The sequence below is a fragment of the Oryctolagus cuniculus genome, chromosome 1 (genome assembly GCF_051225735.1).
Source record: "Oryctolagus cuniculus isolate XC-2025 breed Fujian yellow rabbit chromosome 1, ASM5122573v1, whole genome shotgun sequence".
NCBI lineage: Eukaryota > Metazoa > Chordata > Mammalia > Lagomorpha > Leporidae > Oryctolagus > Oryctolagus cuniculus.
The window spans coordinates 85,899,310-85,912,716 of record NC_142867.1 but is presented as its reverse complement, the minus strand read 5'-3'; positions in this window follow the sequence as shown (position 1 = coordinate 85,912,716).

Here is a 13,407-nt window from a genome sequence, read left to right as displayed (position 1 = left end):
GTTCTTTTTTTTGTTTGTTATATAGTTATTTTTTTATTTAATAAATGTGAATTTACAAAGTGCAATTTTTGTATTGTTGTGGCTCCCCCCTCAACCTCCCTTCCTCCCGTGGCCCTCCCCTCTCCCACTCCCTCTCCCATCCCGCCCTTCATCGAGTTTCATTTTCAATTACCTGCATATACTGAAGATCAACTTAGTATATACTAAGCAAGGATTTCAACAGGCTGCATTCACACAACCATACAAGTTATAGGGTATTGTTCGACTAGTAGTGTTGTTTTTAAGTTTCATAGTAGAACACATTAAGGACAGAGATCCTACGTGGGGAGCATGTACCCAGTGACTCCCGTTGTTGATTTAACAATTGGCACTCTTATTTATGACGTCAGCAATCATCCGACTCTCGCTATGAGCTGTCTAGGCTATGGAAGCCCCTTGATTGAGTTCACCGACTCTGAACTTGTTTAGTCAAGGCCGTATCACAGTGGAGGTTCCTTCCTCCCTTCAGAGAAAGGCACCTCTCTCCTTGATGGCCTGATCCTTCTGCTGGGGTCTTGTTCACCAGGATCTTTCATGTAGATTGTTTTTTGCCACCGTGTCATGGCTTTCCATGCCTGTGAGACTCTCATGGACCTTTTAGCCAGATCCGAATGTCCCAAGGGTTGATTCTGAGGCAGGAGTGCTGCCATTCTATGAGTCTGCTGTGTGTCCTGTTTCCCCTACAGGATCATTCTCTCCCTTTTAATTCTATCCTTCATTAGTTGCTTACACTGGTCTTATTTGTGAAATCTCATCGACACATACCCTATCTTTTTGATTGGTTGTGTATTTATACTTATCACTTTACCAAGTGCGCTGGCTTTGGTACCTGCCTCCTTGGTAAGATTGAGTTGAAATCCCCTGGCACATTTCTAGTTCCACCATTGGAGGTAAGTCTCAGTGAGCATGTGCCAACCTATATATCTCCTCCCTCTCTTATTCCCACTCCTATGTTTAACAGAGATGACTTTTCTGTTAATTTTAAATGCCTAAGAATGACTGTGCATTGATTACAGAGTTCAACCAGTGGTCTTATGTAGAACAAACAGAGCAACAACAACAACAAAAATACTAGAAGAAATAAAATAGTAAGTTGTTCCTCAACAGTCTAGACAAGGGCTGACCATGTCATTGTCTGTCATAGTGTCCATTTCACTTCAATGGGTATCATTTTAGATGCTCGTTTAGTTGCCATCGATCAGGGAGAACATATATTTGTCCCTTTTGGACTGGCTTATTTCACTCAGCATGATATTTTCCAGATTCCTCCATTTTGTTGTAAATGCACAGATTTCACTGTTTTTTACTGCTGTATAGTGTTCCATAGAGTACATATCCCATAGTTTCTTTATCCAGTCATCCGTTGATGGACATTTAGGTTGATTCCATGTCTTAGCTATTGTGAATTGAGCTGCAAGAAATATTGAGGCGCAAATGGCTCTTTTTTTCTCCCCTTTAATTCCATTTGGGTAAATTCCAAGGAGTGGGATGGCTGGGTCCTGTGGTAGTGCTATATTCAGATTTCTGAGGATTCTCCAACCTGTCTTCCATAGTGGCTTTACCAGTTTGCATTCCCACCAACAGTGGATTAGTGTCCCTTTTCCCCCACATCCTCGCCAGCATCTGTTGTTGGTTGATTTCTGTATGCTTACTAAAGTTTCTATGCTCTAGAATGAAATTTTCTCCTTCTGCATGATTCCACTTCTAGGAGGTATCTAAGACAGTGAAGCTCATAGAAGCAGAGAGTAGGATGGTGGTCCAGGGACTGGGGGCAAGTAGAAATGGGAGTGGAAGCACTGGGCTTATAGATAATAATATTGTATTGTACACTTAAAAATATAAGAGGGTAGAGTTCATTTTTTTTCCTCATAAGAAAAATGCCACATAAGAAGAAACATGCCCTTTACATAGAAGAGGAAGTCAAATTAACAAATTTAGTGGGGCCAGAGTTGTGGCACAGTGGGTGAAGCTGCCGCCTGCAGTGCCAGCATCCCATATGGGTGCCAGTTTGAATCTCAGTTGCTCCACTTCAGATTCAGCTCCTGCTGATGCACCTGGGACAGCAGTGGAAGATGGCTCAAGACCTTGGACTCCTATACCCACCTAGGAAACCTGGATGAAGTTCCATGCTGGCCCAGTCCCACTAAATGGCTGTTGTAGCCATTTGGGGAGTGAACCAAGGATGGAAAATTCCATCTCTCTCTGTCTTTCCCTCTCTCTCTGTAACTCTGCCTTTCAAATAAATAAATAAATAAATGTTTTTAAAAAAGCAAAAAATAATTAGGTCTAGACTATGCATAATATATGGGTGGGTATGCTCATATAGCACACTTATTTAAATGTAGCTAGTAGTAGCCAAATTTTAAAATACAGACTGCACCTTTACAAACAAATACAATTTTCTCCTAATAACAATTTGAATGTCCTCAAACTCTACCATAAATAAATTACATAAAAATAATACTAACAATAATGGAATTTTTGTTGCAATGATTGACAGACTAACTGGTATGGTATATAGATGTTACTATTCCAGAACCACTGTAACATTCAAGAACTATTGTAATATTTGAATATGATCTCTCTGGGAACATAATCCAAAGAAAATACATGAAACATGTACCAAATCAAGTACTCTTGAACCAACTTTAGCATTATAGTAGATAGCAGATAGTGTGTGTGGTGAGAGGCAAATGTGGTAGAATCACAAAGATAAGCTTGAAATTTACCTCCATCACACACTAACTGCATGACAGTGGGAAATCTACTTGATTTCTCAAAGTCCAGCTTCCTCATTTTTGGAATGGTATCTCTGTCCTAAGGTTATTGTGAGGCTTACATGAAATCCTGCATGTGGAGCACCTACAACACATTGGCCTGTAGTAAGCACAGTTGTCAACTGTTACTGTTCCCACATCGGTGGACCACATTTAGTGGACCACATCTTGTATACCTGAGAACATTCATAAAGAAGATCATATAAGACTGTATTACTCATGTTAAATGAATGAGGGGGTAGAAGGCTGAAAAGCAGATGTAGATTTCTTTGTACTAATGTAAATAATTTTTATGTATTTCATCTTGAAATTCATTCTTAAAGAGAAAGCAATTGCCCCAGGAAATTCAACCACATGTTTTTACATTTAAACAACAGACCGAAAGGATTTGAGATCTGTGATAATTTTGGGAGATTATTTTCTATTGTTCTAGCTATTTCCACTGGGAACCTATTACCTCCCTCTTCTCTGACAGATTATTTACTTCTCTCATCCCCCGCCCCCCTTTTTTTTCTAGAGCAAAGCCTGTGGATTTACTTGCAATTTTACTCGAGTGCAATAGAAATTTTACATTTCTAATAGTGCAGCCTATTGTAAATCAGGATGAAGGGGGCAGGCGTTTGCAGGAGCAGATAAGATGCGGCTTGGGACACCTGACATTGGATTACTGGGTGCAAGTCCCAGCTCTAATTCTAGCTCCCTTCTGGTGCTCACTCTGAGACAGCAAGTGATGACTCAAGTGATTGAGTCCTTGCCATCCACGTGAGAGACCTGGGTTGGGTTCTTGGCCCCTGCTGTAGCCTGTTGGTGGCAGGAATTTGGGGAATAAAGGATGGAATATCTCTCTTTCTGTTTCTCTATCAAATATAGTGAAAATAAATAAGTAAAAATTAAAAACATCAGGATATGACTATCATCTCTATTAAAATGCAGAAATTAGAATTTTTCTAAAAAACTCATCTGACCCAAATTTACCATCTAGGTAAATTTCCTAGGGGCAAAAACTGGGAGTAGGAATATATATTTTTTTTTCTGACAGGCAGAGTGGACAATGAGAGAGAAAGGTCTTCCTTTGCCGTTGGTTCACCCTCCAATGGCTGCCGCAGCCGGCGCATCGCGCTGATCCGAAGCCAGGAGCCAGGTGCTTCTCCTGGCCTCCCATGCAGGTGCAGGGCCCAAACACTTGGGCCATCCTCCACTGCACTCCCGGGCCACAGTAGAGAGCTGGCCTGGAAGAGGGGCAACCGGGACAGAATCTGGCACCTCGACCGGGACTAGAACCTGGTGTGCCGGCGCCGCAGGCAGAGGATTAGCCTATTGAGCCATGGCGGTGGCCAGGAAAATATTTTTTTTTAAAAACAACATCCAGGGGCTGGCGCTGTGGCACAGTGGGTTAAAGCCCTGGTCTGAAGTGCTGGCATCCCATATGGGCGCTGGTTCTAGTCCCGGCTGCTCCTCTTCTGATCCAGCTCTCTGCTATGGCCTGGGAAAGCAGTAGAAGATGGCCCAAGTCCTTGGGCCCCTGCACCCACGTGGGAGACCCAGAAGAAGCTCCTGGCTCCTGGCTTCGGTTTGGCGCAGCTCTGGCCGTTGCGGCCATGTGGGTAGTGAACCAATGATGGAAGACCTCTCTCTCTGCCTCTCCTCTGTGTAACTCGGACTTTCAAATAAATAAATCTTTAAAAACAACAACAACATCTAGTATTACAGAGTGCTCTTTTTCTACTTCTATGTTTTAGCCAATTTTTGAATGTGTGTTTTTTTTTTAACTTTTATTTAATGAATATAAATTTCCAAAGTACGACTTATGGATTACAATGGCTTCCCCCCCATACCGTCCTTCCCACCCACAACCCTCCCCTTTCCCACTCCCTCTCCCCTTCCATTCACATCAAGATTCATTTTTGATTATCTTAATATACAGAATATCAGCTTAGTATACATTAAGTATGGATTTCAACAGTTTGCTCCCACACAGAAACATAAAGTGAAAAATAATAGATGATTTTTTTTTAATGATGATGAAATCAGAGCAGACCTATTGTCATGTTTAATCCCAGTGAGAGTCAAGTTGGGAATTGATAATTTCTTTTTTTTTTTTTTTTAACAGAGGATCAGTTTAGTATGCATTAAGTAAGGATTTCAACAGTTTGCACCCCCATAGAAACACAAAGTGAAATATATTGTTTGAGTACTCATTATAGCATTAAATCTCAATGTACAGCACATTAAGGATAGAGATCCTACATGAGGAGTAAGTGCACAGTGACTCCTGTTGTTGACTTTACCAATTGACACTCCTGTCTATGGCATCAGTAATCTCCCTATGCTCCAGTCATGAGTTTCCAAGGCTATGGAAGCCCTCTGAGTTCTCCGACTCTTATCTTGTTTAGACAAGATCATAGTCAAAGTGGAGGTTCTCTCCTCCCTTCAGAGAAAGGTACCTCCTTCTTTGATGACCTGTTCTTTCCACTGGGATCTCACTCACAGAGATCTTTTGCCAGAGTGTCTTGGCTTTCCATGCCTGAAATACTCTCATGAGCTTTTCAGCCAGATCCGAATGCCTTTAGGGCTGATTCTGAGGCCAGAGTGCTGTTTAGGACATCTGCCATTCTATGAGTCTGCTGAGTATCTCACTTCCCATGTTGGATCACTCTCCCCTTTATTTACTCCATCGGTTAGTGTTAGCAGGTACTAGACTTGTCTATGTGCTCCCTTTGACTCCCAGTCCCTCCACCATGACCAACTGTGAACTGAAATTGATCACTTGGAACAGTGAGATGGCATTGGTACATGCCACCTCAATGGGATTGAATTGGAATCCCCTGGTATGCTTCCAACTCCACCACTTGGGGCAAATCAGCCTGAGCATCTCCCAAATTATACATCTCTTCCCTCTCCCATTCCCACACCCATGTTCAACAGGGATCACATTTCAGTTAATTTTCAACACTTAAGAATAACTGTGCATCAATTACAGAACTAAACCAGTCATATTAAGTAGAACAGATAAAAAAACTACTAAGAGGGATAATGTTTTAAGTTGTTCATTAACAACTTAATGAACTCATTAATAAAATGCTAAATGTCCTAAGTGGACTCAATGATTATCTAATTTTTCAGTGAACACTTATGAATAAATGGAATGACTATCAAAACTTAGGGAAAACATGTATCTTAAATAAAATCTACTTACATGCTGATTAAAACATTTGCAAGACCAGCCACATTATGGAATCTCCTCCTGCCTTAGAGATTTTTGATGACATTTAACAGAGGACATTTGGCAATATCTGGAGACATTTTTGGTTGTCACAACTAGGGGTGGGGAAGTGGAAGGTGCCACTGGTATCTAGTGAGTAGAGGCCTGGGATGCTGCTAGCCATCCCGCAATGCCCCATACAACAATGAATTATTGGGCTCCAACTGTCTATGGTGTAGAGGCTGAGAAGCCTGATGTACAGCCACCTTTCTGGATGGACTTCAAACTGCTGGACTGTCCAAGGGTGTGGACTAAAATCAAAAGAAAGGATGAAAGCACCCTAATGTCTTTTTCTTCCTTTTGATTTTTTAAGAAATCTGCAAAAGCACATGAAAGCAAAATATGAGTCCTAGTGCTTTTTATCTGGTACTACATTTGCCCTGAAGCATTGGATTTTTTTTTTTTTTGACAGGCAGAGTGGACAGTGAGAGAGACAGAGAGAAAGGTCTTCCTTTTTGCCGTTGGTTCACCCTCCAATGGCTGGCGCACTGCGGCCAGTGCATCGCGCTGATCCGAAGCCGGGAGCCAGGTGCTTCTCCTGGTCTCCCATGGGGTGCAGGGCCCAAGCACTTGGGCCATCCTCCACTGCACTCCCGGGCCACAGCAGAGAGCTGGCCTGGAAGAGGGGCAACCGGGACAGAATCCGGCACCCCGACCAGGACTAGAACCCGGTGTGCCGGCGCCGCTAGGCGGAGGATTAGCCTAGTGAGCCGCGGCGCTGGCGTGCATCAGATTGTTATTATCAGGTTTTCTTTCCTTTGCCTTTTTTTTTTTTTTTTAAAGAAATGCCTGTGTCTAACAGTATTGCTGCAAATGTAGTTTTGTGAAACTTTTTCTTAAGATTTTTTTATTTGAAAGTCAGAGTCATATACAGAGAGGAAGAGAGACAGAGAAAGCAAGACCTTCCATCCTCAAATGCCCAAAACAGCCAGGGCTGGGCCAGGCTGAAGTCAGGAGTCAGGAGCCTCCATTGATCTCCCATGTGGGTGCAGACGCCCACACACTTGGGCCATCTTCTGCTGTTTTCCCAGGCACATTAGCAGGGAGCTGGATTAGAAGTGGAGCAGCCAGATTCTGAACCGGTGCCCAAATGGGGTGCCAGTGTAACAGGAGGCGGCTTCACTTGCCATGCCACAACGCCAACCCTATTATCAATGTTTTTAAAATATTTTATTATTTTATTTGAAAGACGTAGAGGGAAGAGAAAGAGACATAGAGAGAGATCTCCCATTAACTGGTTCACTCCCCAAATGCCTATAACAGCCAGGGCTGGGACAGACTGAAGCTAGGAACCTAGAACCCCATTCCAGTCTCACATGGATTTCAGGGTCCTTGAGGCATCACGTGCTGCCTCCCAGGCTGTGCATTAGCAGAAGCTGGATCAGAAGCAGAGTGGCTGGGAATGAACCAGGAACTCTGATATGGGTTGCAAACACAGGGCCACTTCTTAACCACTGCACCAAATGACTGGCCGCCAGAGCTTTACCTTGCTCCTAGAGTTAGTATCTACCATCAAGATACTTTCCTTCATGACTCATCAAGTTAGGGTTTGGAAAATCTGATAGGCATCTTATTTTTTTTAGCAATGGCAAGTTTAGTTTATCATTTTGTTTTTGTGTTTTTTTTTTTTTTTATTCTTGTTTGCCTCTATTTAAGGCAGCTGTATCTGAAAATGGAACTCCAGTGACAGCTCAGGAAATAGTGTCCTTTCTGAATTCACATTAATTCTCTGATGATGTTTATCTAATTTTTAAGTACTCTACCTGTAGCGGAGACTAAGTGCTGAACATAATGTAATAGCAGGGGAAGAAAGAAAACAAATTAGGTAGGGGTTTGCTTTTAGATTTTATAAGCTATTTCCTTCATTAGGCTGATTTTCTGGCCTACAAATTCTACTGCAGTGAGATTCACTGGAGGATGTAGCCATGACATTAAATTCATAGGAAGGACTATTAGATGTACTGCGTTTGAATTAAAGTGATGAAGGAAAAATGAGTGTTTTTGTGTTTTGTTCCTTAAAATCCCATCTTGAAAAAGAAAAAGAAGGACATGGATTTGAAGAGCTACTCATTTGATAGGCATTGAGAAGCTGCACAGAGAATGAGCAATAAAGCATTCTTAGTTTCAAGGCCCTGGATCCACTCAGGAAATACATTTTCTCTCCAAATCTCTCTTCCCTCTAGTGTTTGTAACTATTTGCTGAGATTCTTTTGCTTTATTTTGCTTGTTACTTGAGTTTTCTTTCTTTTAGAGTAAGAACATTAATATCTGGCTTGTGGCTTTAAAAATGGGGCAAATACTTTCTCTGAGAATGGAGTTGCTTGGATTCTTGAAATTCAATGCTGCAAATTATACTGAAAGTCGTGAGAGAGAACCATGGGGATTATAAAAGGGAGAGCTGTATGGGCTCTTTAAAGATCTGAATAGCTAAAATGGGAAAGGCACATCCGCTTAAAAAACTTGGGAAAGAAACCACTCGATACCACTTAAAAATACCTACTAATTAAGAGTACATCAACCACATATTCGGATTTATTCCTTATAACACTGCAACTAGGTAAATTTTGTGTGAGAAAAATTGAGATTATTTGCCCAAAGTTGCATATAAGTGAATATCAGGATTTGAAACCAGATTTGTCTGACTTGATGTAAGCATCCTGCTATGCCTCCAGTCTCAGGCATACTAGATGGGCACTGTTTGATGGAGTAGCCAACCATCAAATGTGTATATTGAGAACTTGAAATGTGGCTAGTCTGCAGTGAATGGTGCTGCAAATTAATGTAGTTTGAAGACTTCCTACACGAAAGCATGTAAAAAAATCTCAATAATTTCTAAATATGTACTTCATGTTAAAATGATGATGTTCGAGGTACTGGGTTAAATATACATTTTTTTTTTTTGACAGAGTGGACAGTGAGAGAGAGAGACAGAGAGAAAGGTCTTCCTTTTTGCCGTTGGTTCACCCTCCAATGGCCGCGGTGGCTGGCACACTGTGGCCGGCGCACCGCGCTGATCCGAAGCCAGGAGCCAGGTGCTTCTCCTGGTCTCCCATGCGGGTGCAGGGCCCAAGGACTTGGGCCATCCTCCACTGCCTTCCCGGGCCACAGCAGACAGTTGGCCTGGAAGAGGGGCAACCGGGACAGAATCCGGCGCCCTGACCAGGACTAGAACCCGGTGTGCCGGCGCCGCTAGGTGGAGGATTAGCCTGTTGAGTCGCAGTGCCGGCAAGTATACATTCTTAAAGTTAATTTCACCCTTTTCTTGTTTTAATGTGGCTACTAGAAAAACTTAAAATTACCTATATGGTTCACATTATGTTCCTATGCAATAGTACTGACTTAGACCATTTCTACTTAAGTTTCCAGAAGTAAAAATTCAGGGTTTCCAATGGAACTTTCAAGAAATTAAAAACATCACTCAGCTACATTCAAGTCTTCTTAGTTTATTGCCTTTGAACTTAAACATAGGTCTTAAATTCCTATGGAGATATTTGAATTGTACAAGTTGGTCATCTAGGAATCCTACAGAAGAATTAGAGCATCCCATGATAATGTGGTTAAAACATAATTGATATTTTTTGTGATCCCATTTTACAAAAAAGCTCCATAAACTCCTGGAGCCATTTCACGCAGAATGAAGATGGTATCTGTGTTGATCAGGAATTGACAGTTGATCTAGAAATGTTACTCTGGTATGAGATATTAAGTCTCAGAGCCGGCGCCGCGGCTCACTAGGCTAATCCTCCGCCAGCGGCGCCGGCACACCGGGTTCTAGTCCCGGTCGGGGCGCCGGATTCTGTCCCAGTTGCCCCTCTTCCAGGCCAGCCCTCTGCTGTGGCCAGGGAGTGCAGTGGAGGATGGCCCAAGTGCTTGGGCCCTGCACCCCATGGGAGACCAGGAAAAGCACCCGGCTCCTGGCTCCTGCCATCGGATCAGCGCGGTGCGCCAGCCGCGGCAGCCATTGGAGGGTGAACCAACGGCAAAGGAAGACCTTTCTCTCTGTCTCTCTCTCACTGTCCACTCTGCCTGTCAAAAAAAAAAAAAAAAAAAAAAAAAAAAAGTCTCAGAGCATTCTCTGGGCTTCTACCACAGTTCTGGATGCCACAATAGATGCCAATAAGCAGAAATAAATAAGGCTCCTTACATCTATAGTATAAAGACTTTGAAGTCCAATGCTATGGCAGGCTATGTCCCATGAAGACTCCTTGGAGAAATGTATTCGAGATTTGTAAAAGCAAAGCCCAACTAGTTTCACTGTGAGCCTGTAAATTATGATATATCTCTTGAATAGTGTCAAAAGTCACCTCTTCCTCAAGCCTGTAAGTTAACCAAAATTAAGCCCTTAGTTACAAAATACATGTTTTATTTTTTAAAAGCCTTTGGATCAACTTTCCAAGATTACAGAATATTTTCAAACTGATGTAGCCTACATAAACTGGAAAGTACAGGAATGTAACACAGTTGATAGCATGATTAGTGAATGTCTTCCATGGGCAGAGGAGTCTAGCAAATACTAAGAGAATAATTAAGGGAGCAAAGAATACAAATTCTGCCCCCCAAGAAGGGGTCTCTCTTGTATGCAGAGCTTGTCCTCCAGCATTGGTGAATGCTGAGACCTAAAAACAAGGCAGTGGTTACATCTCAGCTCCTTAATTAGAAAAGACGGTCCTTTGGCCCCATACTTAAATGGAAAGTTTACATAAAACAATGGATGCAACCCATTCTCAAGCATGAATTAAGCCAAAGATCTTGTTATTTTCAGATAATCAGGCAGTCTTGTTGAGCAACTTTATTGGGACAGATGGAGTCCTATTCTACCATCACTGTCAACATTACCTGTCATCTGGTGTCACTTGGGCCACATTAAAGAGTAAGCAAACCTTTTTGCCAAAACCCTTGCATTAGAGATACTTATTTATTTTAAAGATTTATTTATTTTATTTGAAAGGCAAGAGAGAGAGAGAGAACCTTCTATCCACTGATTCACTCCCCAAATGACGGTAATGAGCTACGCTGGGTCAGGCAGAAGCCAGGAGCCAGGAGCTTCATCTGGGTCTCCCATTTGGGTGCAGGGTCTCAAGCAATTGGGCCATCTTCCACTGCTTTTCTCAGTCACACTAGCAGGGAGCTGGATTGGAAGTGGAGCAGATGGGACTCAAAATGGTGCCACAGGCAGCAGTTTAACCTGCTGTGTCACAGTGCCAGCCCCATCAGAGATATTTATACTTTGAAACTGAGGCATGTTCTAGCCAGAGATCATGAAATAATTGAAGATCTCCTAACTTTCATGATTCTGTTTGTCATAACAATTCAGTTCATATGTAAACTTTCCTGAGATAATTATAGTTTTCTCTAATCAAAGAAATGCCACATATATTTGATTAAATAACATTTCTACGAAGTCTAGGGTGACTGTGTCATAATGGATTACTCAAAAGTGACAAACCTTGGTGGACATTTTTCATTTTTTAAAGATTTGTTTATTTGAAACTCAGAGATCAATCTTTCACCTGCTGGTTGGCTGCAAAGGAAAGGGCTGGGCCAAGCCAAAGCCATAAGCGAAGAACTTCATCTGGCTCTCTCATGTGGGTAGCAGGAACCCAAACACCTGGGCCATCTTCTGCTGCTTTTCCTAGGCCATTAGCAGGGAGCTGGATCATAAGTAGAGCAGCTGGAACACTAACTGGCACTCATATTGAATGCTTACATTGCAGGTGGCAGCTTAACCCACTATGTCACAAAGTAGGCTGTGTGTAAAATAAAATGGTTTATTTGAGAGGCAAGGTAATAGAGAGAGACCTCTTCCATCTGCTGGTTCATTCCTCAAGTGGCCACACAGTTGAGGTAGGATGAAGCCAGGTATCAGAAGCTCTACCCTTGTCTCCAACACAGGAGGCAGGGCCCAAGCACTTGGGCCATCTTCCACTGCCTTCCCAGGCACATAAGCAGGAAGCTGAAGCACAAATGGAGGAGCAGGGACTTGAACTGGAATTCTAATAAGAGATGCTGATGTTGCAAGCAGAGGCTTAACCTGTTATCTTAAAAACAGAACTGAAGAGAAGAGGAACTGATTTAGCTACCTTCCTCTAGGATGTTAGTTCTGGTGTAGAGCAGTTAAGAGAAGACCTTTTGGGAACTTGGGAATATTCAGACAGGTAGTCAATGGGAAACTGAACTGGAGAGACCAAAAGTAGATACTAAATAAATGTACAATACATAGGGGGCTGGCATTGTGGTGTAGTGGATTAAGCTGCCACCAGCAGCACCGGCATCCCATATGGACAACAGTTCAAGACCTGGGTGCTCCATTTTTGATCCAGCTCCCTGCTAATGTACCTGGGAAGGCAGCAGAGCATGACCCGATTACCTGGACCCCAGCATCCATGAAGGAGACTCAGAAGAAGTTCCTGGCTTCAGCCTGGCCCAGCCCAAGCCATTGTGGCTATTTGGAATGAACCAGCAGATGCCCCCTCTCTGTCTCTCCCTCTCTGTAACTCTGCCTTTCAAATAAGATAAAATAAATCTTTAAAAAAGTACACTGTATGAATAAGTATGTTACAGATCCACTGAAGATATATGTAGGTGAAAAAGCCGTTTGTGCCTTTTTGATTATCAAAACTTGTACTTTATTTTTACTGAATATTTATATTTATGCTTTTTGTTACTATCCACAAATAGTTTTTTTTTTTTTTTTAAACTTGAAACACTTTGTGGTTCTAGTGTCAAAATAACCATCCTTCTTATTCTTAGGATTCCTTTTCCCTTGTCAATTTGCCTTTGTATGGTTTGTACAAAACGAGTACCTTAGAAAATCAACATCTCCTGTGAATTCACGAGACTGTATGAAAAGAGCCCGGCCTAGGAGGATTAGGCAGGTAAACCCAGTTGGAGATTAGATATACTATGATGTCCTGGGCCAAGCTACAGTTATATGCATGTCTAACAGGTCCTACTGACTTACCGTAAGTATAAGGATATCACAGGTTGACCAGTGTGATGCAGGATTGGGTGAATTGTAGTAGACAAGGCATTATACAACATTTATGGATAAAAACCTGGCTAAGTGCTTTCCTAAAAATGGTTTCTAAATAATGGTTTGTAAAATGGTTCTAAAAATAACAAAGATCTATGTTTTGGGATTTTTGTTTAACTTGTGAAGATTCAAGTCACTAAAATGTTAGTTCTCCTGGTTTAAAATGAAAGCAACTAGAGATGGACATATAGAGAAGACAGCTGAACTGCAACAGTATATTTAAAAAATTACATTCTGAATTATTATACCTTATAAAAATACATGTCAATATAATAAATACTCAAAAAAAAACAAGA